Below are 8,535 nucleotides of genomic sequence, written 5' to 3'. Positions count from 1 at the left end.
CCCTAAACCATGTCCTGAAGTGCCACATCCAAACGTTTTTTGAACACTTCCAGAGATGGCGACTCCACCACCTCCCTGGGCAGCCTGTTCCAATGCCTGACCACCCTCTCAGTGAAGAAATTTTTCCTAATATCCAATCTAAACCTCCCCTGGCGCAACCTGAGGCCATTTCCTCTTGTCCTATCACTAGTTACTTGGGAGAAGAGACCAACACCCTCATCGCCACAACCCCCTTTCAGGTAGTTGTAGAGAGCGATAAGGTCTCCCCTCAGCCTCCTCTTCTCCAGACTAAACAACCCCAGTTCCCTCAGCCGCTCCTCATAAGACATGTGCTCCAGACCCCTCACCAGCTTCGTTGCCCTTCTCTGGACACGCTCCAGCACCTCAACATCCTTCTTGTAGTGAGGGGCCCAAAACTGAACACAGTATTCAAGGTGCAGCCTCACCAGTGCCGAGTACAGGGGCACAATCACTTCCCTACTCCTGCTGGCCACACTATTCCTGATACAGGCCAGGACGCTGTTGGCCTTCTTGGCCACCTGGGCACACTGCCGGCTCATATTCAGCCGGCTGTCAACCAGCACCCCCAGGTCCCTTTCCGCCGGGCTGCTCTCCAGCCACTCCTCCCCAAGCCTGTAGCATTGCATGGGGTTGTTGTGGCCAAAGTGCAGGACCCTGCGCTTGGCCTTATTAAACCTCATACAGTTGGCCTCTGCCCATCGATCCAGCCTGTCCAGATCCCTCTGCAGAGCCCTCCTACCCTCCAGCAGATCAACACTCCCACTCAGCTTGGTGTCATCTGCAAACTTACTGAGGGTGCACTCAATCCCACCTGTCTATGTCATTGACAAGGGTATTAAAGAGTACTGGTCCCAGTACAGACCCCTTTTCCAGCAGCTGTTGGGGTGGTTGAAGTCCCCCTGCAGGACAAGAGCCTGTGAGTGTGATGCCTCCTGTAGCTGGAGTAAGAAGCATTTGTCAATAGGCTCGCCTTGATCGTGTGGCCTGTAGCAGACACCAATCATAAAATTCCCTTTGTTGCCTCGGTCCCTGACTCTTACCCATATGCTTTTGACCTGCTCATGGCTATTCTTCAGGGACAGCTCTTCTCACTCTATCCATTTCTTGATGTAGAGGGCAACACCTCTGCCCCTCCTTCCTCACCTGCCCCTTCTGAACAGCCTGTAGCCATCAATAGTTGCACTCCAGTCACAGGATTTGTCCCACCAAGTTTCAGTAACGGCAACCAGGTCATAGCTTTCTAACAGCTATTACATCATTAACAACACATCCTGCCCCCCCATCTATCTTCCACATGATCCTCAGCACGACAAAGATAAATCCCCTCCGCAGCCAGAACGTGGCATGTGCCTGCACAGTGACCTCAGACAAGACTTTCAACACACCCTGTGGCAAGGTGGCAAAAGCCCAACGCAAACTTACCTTTTTTACTCCTTTTCTTCTCGAGCTGGTCCTTTTCTGACCCTTGCCCACGGTATTTTCCCCTGCTTACTCTCCTAAGGGGTGACAGGGAGCTCTGTGTGGCAGGAGCTGCCCTCTGAGGGAGGCAGCCAGGAACTGCCCTGGGCCAGTCAGGACCGGTTCCATCCAGCTCGGACACGTGTGGGGACGAACCCATTGTGCGCCAAAACCGTGGCAGGTCGGGGAAGCACAGGGTGCCCTGGCTGAAACTTATTTAAGAAAGACGTTGGTAGCAGCTTGGGGACACTCTCGGGTGGGGGTTGTTTCGTGACAAAAGGAGGTATGTGCATTTATGGAGGGGGCTGCTGCCTGTGGGACGCCCCTGAGAGGGACTTCGGCCACAGGAACACCCCTGAGAGGACCATAGGTGCCCCTCGCCGGGGCAGCAGCGTCCTTCAGGGGACAGTGTGGGGTGCCCGTGGTCGCAGCCCCTCAGGGATGTCCCATGCCGGGGCAGGGATACCCAGGAACAGAGCAGTAGGAAAATCAGTCAGCAAAGCGGAGCAGAAAACCATTAGGCACAGAGCACCTCGACCTCCTACGCTGCCTGACACCTCTCTCAGCAAACGTGGGCTGAGAGACTGTAGTCCACAGGGAAAATAAAGGGAGCTGAGACTGGGGAAGGGTGGAGGGTACACGTTTTTACGTGTCTGTGTAGCCTCATATTGGTAATAGCATGGTTTCCCTGCATGCTAGCTATACAGATGGTGTAAAGGTTTGCAGGGTGACACTCTGGTTGAAGATCGGCCTAAATTTGCAAACAGGGAAGGTTTTTTGGGAGGGGTTGTAAGGAGAAAGAAACTTCATTATTCACAAAAATTAGTCCAGATAAAGCTATTGATCAGGTAATGTGGATAAAGTAGGTCATTAGCACCTGTTGGATTATGGACTGCTTCGTTTGATTAGTGCAATACTGTATGCATGAGGCACTTTAGATGTACATAGCTATGCCTTGCTGTTTGGGATAGTATGCATTGATTTTGGTAACTGGCAGCTGGCATTTTGAGAGTCTAGTTATTCTTCACATGGAGGATGGAGAAAAAACTGGGAGTCTGAGCATATAAGAAGGATCTTAATAATTTGGAAAAAATGTCTTCTTGGGGTCAAAGAGACACTTTTCTTTCCAGGTGATGTTTGTGTATGGGCTTAAATAAAAAAGCCAACCATCACACTAACTCGCCTGGATGCAGAATCTAACATGGGGCCCATTTCTATTATTTCCTCAGCCCTGTCTCACTAAGCTGCAAGGATACATTGGTAGAAAGAGTAATTGGTTTGTTCAAAATTAAACCCAGCATTGTATTTTTAAATTCCAGCTGTGATAGTCACAAAAAATAATGCCTGTTGTGCTGGATAGAAAATACCACTACCTACCTCTAGATACACCGGTAAGTGATGTCCAAATTACCTGGCTGAGGTAATCTTGGGCATGATACTTCTTTTGCAAATCACCAAAGAGGACTGGTAGTGAAGTGATATAACTTTGGCTTGCAGTCACAATTTTACATTAATTTCAGTGAGACCGATGACAAAAGAGGTATTTTGAGCTTCTACTGCTGTACTTACAGAGAGATAATTTTATTTCATTCATATATTCTGATTTTCATCAGTGGATTTCAAAGCACTTTAAAATGGTCTCATATATTTGGGATATGAGGCACAGATGCATATACATGTATTCAAAGTCCTCCAGCAGACCAGTGGCCAAAGCAGGAACAGAAACCAAGGGCTCTCATCTTAAGGTTTTTCTATACTTTTCATTTGTAAGAACGTCCTAATACATATTTAATAACAGTATTTAAGAGAGAGTTCATACAGGAAAATACTGTGATTAGTGGTGTAGTTCATATCTACAGGAGGCACTGGATAATGAATACTAAACTATAGAAATGACAGTAGTGTGGCTTGCTACTTCTTGTTCCCTCCTAAATAACACTTTTGTAATACCATCTATTCCTTCATTTCACAGGCAAAGGAGTTAAAAAGTTCACATTCAAAACCTCATGGTAATTAATTTTTGTGTCTCCACATCCCATGTCTTTGTTAACACTAGTCTGGTTTGAACAGATGCTTGTTCTTTTGGCTGGGTTAGGAAATTCTTATAATTCTTACGGGCAGTAAAGAACTTGAAAAATCTGTTTCCCTTCCTACTGTGTCCAAGCCCTTAAAGCTGTGTTACAGAGTATTGATTGACAATCCACTCGCTGATAACGTGTCGGACATAATGCTACACCCTGCTGTGGGACTCCCTTCACAGCCTTAGCTTCTTTTTTTGTTGTTGTTGTGGTCATGGTGGTTGTTTTTTGTTTTGTTTGAAACAGATGGAATGGTTTCTGGAAGTGGTATACATAATAGGCTGCATGTGCTTGGTGTAGGAAAGGCCAGAAACCTTGGATCGAGAGCAATAAAGCAAGAAAGGAGAATGAGCCTCTCAGCAGAGGCTGTGGCACAATTAAAATCCTCACAGCGAAGAACATAGGTATTCCTGGCAGTCGAGAAATCTCCCCAATGTATTGGAAGTCTCTGCCCTCTACTGGCATTCCTCAAGATCAGCCTCAGCTCAGCTGTGGGAGTCTGTGATCACATCCCTGAAGAGTCCTCGCAGACAGTGTTGAGACTGGCCGTATTTATAAAGCAAATCCTTTAGAACGTGGTGTTTCAGGAAGTGCAAGAATGACAGCGTCTGACAGGGATCTAAATCTCAAGTGACATTTTCTATTGACTTCTGCAATGCTTTTCAGATGTCTGCCTACTTCTCACCTTGTGTAACGCTACTAGCGTTAGTCTGAAGCATCTCTGTGTGCTATTACAGTCCCCATCTGTTTTCTTCCAGTGAGCCAACACAAGGAAGAAGAAACAAGAGAATAAATGCTACTTTTTGTTGTGGTGGTGGTTTTCATTCCACTATATAAAAAAAAAAAGTGTTTGTTTAACAAATTATTTCAACAAAAGATTTCAAAGTGCAATTTTGGGTGAATGTAGAACTGCAACTGCTGCATGACTCAGCTACCCTCGTATTTGGAAACCATTCCATCTGTTTTCCTTGGGTGCAGAGCATAATTTTAAACCTTCATTTTGTGGCAATTGCTATTAGCCAATTGGTAGAAAACAAATTTTCCCATAAAAATGTAACTTTGAAAAACTAATTAAACCTGTTGGTAAAATACGTGAATTTCACTTCACAGTGAAATCTGAAAGCATTTCAGACTCAGCCCTGCAATGAACCAAAGGTTCTGCAAAGCAACAGGACCATACCTGGGTCAGGCTTTGCAGGATGGCAGCCTCAGTTCGAACAGCAGCTCACGTTCTCACCCACTTACGCCTGAAATGTCGGAAACAGCTTCGTGCCCAGTATTTGGAGATCTTTGGATCTGTAATCATACTACTGATACTCTTCTGTACAAGTCTCTTTTATACGTACTTGTGCATTTATTAACATCTACTTTTTCTAAATCTGTAGGAGAAAAAAATATTCATAGAGCATGGACCTATCCCGCCACCATGGCATTCTGGCAAAGATGTATTTTGTCTCTGCACATTTGTACCCGATGCCATGTGTAACAGCCGCCCCAGTTTGGGGTAATTGTATCTATCTGTGTATGGATGTACCATGCAACTGCATCATCTTCCCAAAGGCGCATTGGCTCAGGTCTGAAACATCCCTTTTGTAGGAACAAGGGGTAGACTGCTACACCTGTGAAAACCAGAATGCTGGGCACAAATGGGTCAGGGTGCAAGAGCAGGACTGATCTGTGTGGCATGATTTGTGTTTTATTTTTCTCCAGGCCTCACTGACCTCTTTCTTTAGTAAACAGTAGTATGCATCTTCGAAAGGAGGCTGTAGAGAAAAGTGCCTTACTAAACTGGCTCTGTGCATGTGATTTTTTTAATATGACACCAGTTGTACAGTCCTAGATAAAAAACCTGATAAATTCAGCTGCTTAGTATCTGAATGAAATGAATAAATACTGCATTCCTCAAATTAAAGGAGAATAAACTTCTTACCGCTACAGTATTACATTGTCGTTGATGGTGCCATATCAATAGTAAAATATGCTGAACAGTTCAGTGAATTTCAGTGAAAATTCCTTGAGTGTCGTACTTCAGTAAGAAGCACTAAGTTGTTCCTGCCCATGGCAGCGGGGTTGGACTAGATGACCTTCAAAGGCCCCTTCCACCCCAAACCATCCTGTGATTCTGTGATTCTTCACAACAGACCTGCAGTCTCCAGTCGTGTCTATGTGTTTAGTATGGATTAACTTCCCACAGTTCCCACAGACTACACCTCTCCTCACTGCAGCACGAACAGATCTCTGAGCCTGCTGAAGGAGCCAGGCAACCCAGATGTTTGCAGTGTCAGGGTGGCTTTTTTCCCCTAGACAATTACTTAACTGGAATAAAGTTTGTAGAGACACAGGATGAAACTGGTCATGTAAAGCCTCTTTTCCATCAAAACTCCCCAGGTTAAGCCTCTCACTTCTAGCAGCAAGCTTGACGTACGCTTGCCCACACCTTCATTCTCACTCTCAAGCTTCAACAATGCCATTTCCATATCTTTCCACTCGTACCTGCAATTGATAAAATCATCCAGTCAACAGTCTTCCATTCATAGTTGTGTTTTAACACTCTTCACTGTTTCACAGTCAGCATATTTCAGCAATATTCTCACATTGCTACCGTCAACCTATTATTGTTTCCAATAGCTGTATTACTGCTTCTTATGCAGTAGGCACAAGGTGAATGAGGACACTAGGGTAGACAACTTCAATGGAGCAGAGAAGTTGCTCATGTTTTCTAGCATTCTTCCCCCTTCAAGCAAGAGTGGAAGAAGGAAGGCTCAGTTGAGGACAAAGTTCCTGTTACTATGTTCACAGTCCATTCAACATGGATTTCTTCCATCTCATGAGATTATATACAGCTACTCTGTCTTACAATAACCATAGCCTTTCATTTAATCAGCTGGGTGAGGGCAGCTGTCAGGAGATGCACAGCAGACCCCTGTGAGGCACTGAATTGGCACTGGAGCTAGAGCTGAGCCCATACAGCAGCACAGAGCAACTGGTGGCGCTGCTTTATATTCACCACTGTCCTACCACAGGTGTTCTGCTGCTAGACCTGTGCAGATGCACACACGCAATATGACATGGAGGCAGATGACCAAGCAGTTTAGGTCTCCACAAGCTTAGTGACCCTCTCCTTTGCATAGTGTAGACACCTCTCCTGTTTTTGAGGCCCTATCTCTAGTTGACGTTGGCAAGAACATACCTGAAGCATCTAGGTCAGAACCACAGATTTGCCTTAGGTTTTCCTACCAGGACCATCAGGTCTTTCTAGTGGAGAAGGAGGAATCAATCTAGCTTCTGAAATGCATGGATCACACCTCATTGTCTTCTTCTGACCTTTTGTCCTCTACCAAAGTTTAAATGTCATTTCCCACTTTGCTCCTGTATAATCTCAGGGTCACAACTTAAATCCACGTGACCAATGACCAGCCATTTGCCTTTTTCACCAGGTTATTAATAACAACATGAAGGTCCATGTATGTATGCATTATCTACAAGAGATGCTTGAAAAGCCCCTGTAAACCTCAGCAAATAAGAGATTCTCTGCTCACCTGAGTCCTTTTTACTTGGTCCCATCTTCTGCCACAGCAAGTTCTGCGAAAGCATCCATGAGCCATCAGCCTGCTAGGTCCTTGGCCCTGTGGTCTTACACACAGCTGCATTCCCTTCACTATTCAAGTTTGATCTGCTCTTCAGGGAGCTTGAGAGACACAATTCAATAGGTGTTTGCAAGACAACACAAGGCAGCAACCTGAAAGCAACTTGGAAATTCAGCTAGCTTGGCAAATGAAAGCCTTCAAATCAGGTGAGCCTGTAGTACAATAGCTCTTCCCTTTTCCATAATAATCGAATAACACCTCAGTGTTTCATTCCTTATCAGTGCCTTGCAGTTTTTGTCTGTACTCTTCACCTGTAGAAATTGGTCAAACAGTATGGCTGCAAGTCTTCCATTTAAAACCAAAAGCAGCTTCATGAATTGATAATTCTTGACTGGTTTGACAGGGCATAACAATTCCCCTCTACACCTTTGTATCCAGCAAAACAAAAAGAGTAAAGGGACCGTCGTCCCAAAAGAGGCAACCACACAGCCATATGACCATATTAAAATTGACATGGGGACATGTGAGCTTCTCCTAGTGGGAAGAGGGGAAAGGTTTCCCAACTCATGGCAGCAAATCCTTCCCCAACACAACCCTGAAGTTAATTAAAAAAGTGCATGGAGACAATGTACATACAATTTTGCCTATTCAGTTGTTTTCAAGATGTTCCAAAAAACCTGACAGTATTGGTTCCATGTAAACCTATGCTCAGAACAGACAATACCATCACTCTGTGACCAAACTGTATTTCTGTGTAATGTAGCTGGACTAAAGAAAAGATTTGCTCCAGCTCAAGGCCTGCCTCTATGCACGGCTAGTAGCTCTCTTGCACCTCTACCACAGAAATGTATTTTATGCAGCGTGATCAGAAGGAAATAAGTTAAAAAATTAAGTCTTTTGTCATAACAGAACTGCAAGTTCAGTTAAACTGATTAAAGTGTTACCCAGATATTTGGATTACAGTGATGGAGACAGCCAGTACATAAAACAATATACATTTATTTAGCACAAAAAGTTCCCTATTCAAACAGAAGTCCACGTGTGCTTTTTCTAGTACTTCTTTATAGCACTTTGCTTTTTGAAAAAAGTAAAGAACCATCATGACCAACACAAAGACATACTAATCATTTGGCAGAATGACTGTTTCATCCTACAACTGCTGGCCCGATAGCAGCTTATAAACTGTAAGGCAAATTAGGAGCTCCTTCTCAAGTGCGTAATCTCTATATGGTTCCATTAACTCAAGTGGAACACTCGCAAGAAAAATGTTACAAGACTAGGACATTATATATGACTGCAGTGTTTCCTATAATTACAGCCAACATAATATGCAGGGGTGGCGTTATATTCTCAGACAGAAAAAGACAGACAGGCTACTGAAAGATGCACAG

The sequence above is a fragment of the Phaethon aethereus genome (assembly GCF_964289735.1).
Source record: "Phaethon aethereus genome assembly, chromosome: 4".
Taxonomy (NCBI): Eukaryota; Metazoa; Chordata; class Aves; order Phaethontiformes; family Phaethontidae; genus Phaethon; species Phaethon aethereus.
This window is presented reverse-complemented; position numbering follows the sequence as displayed.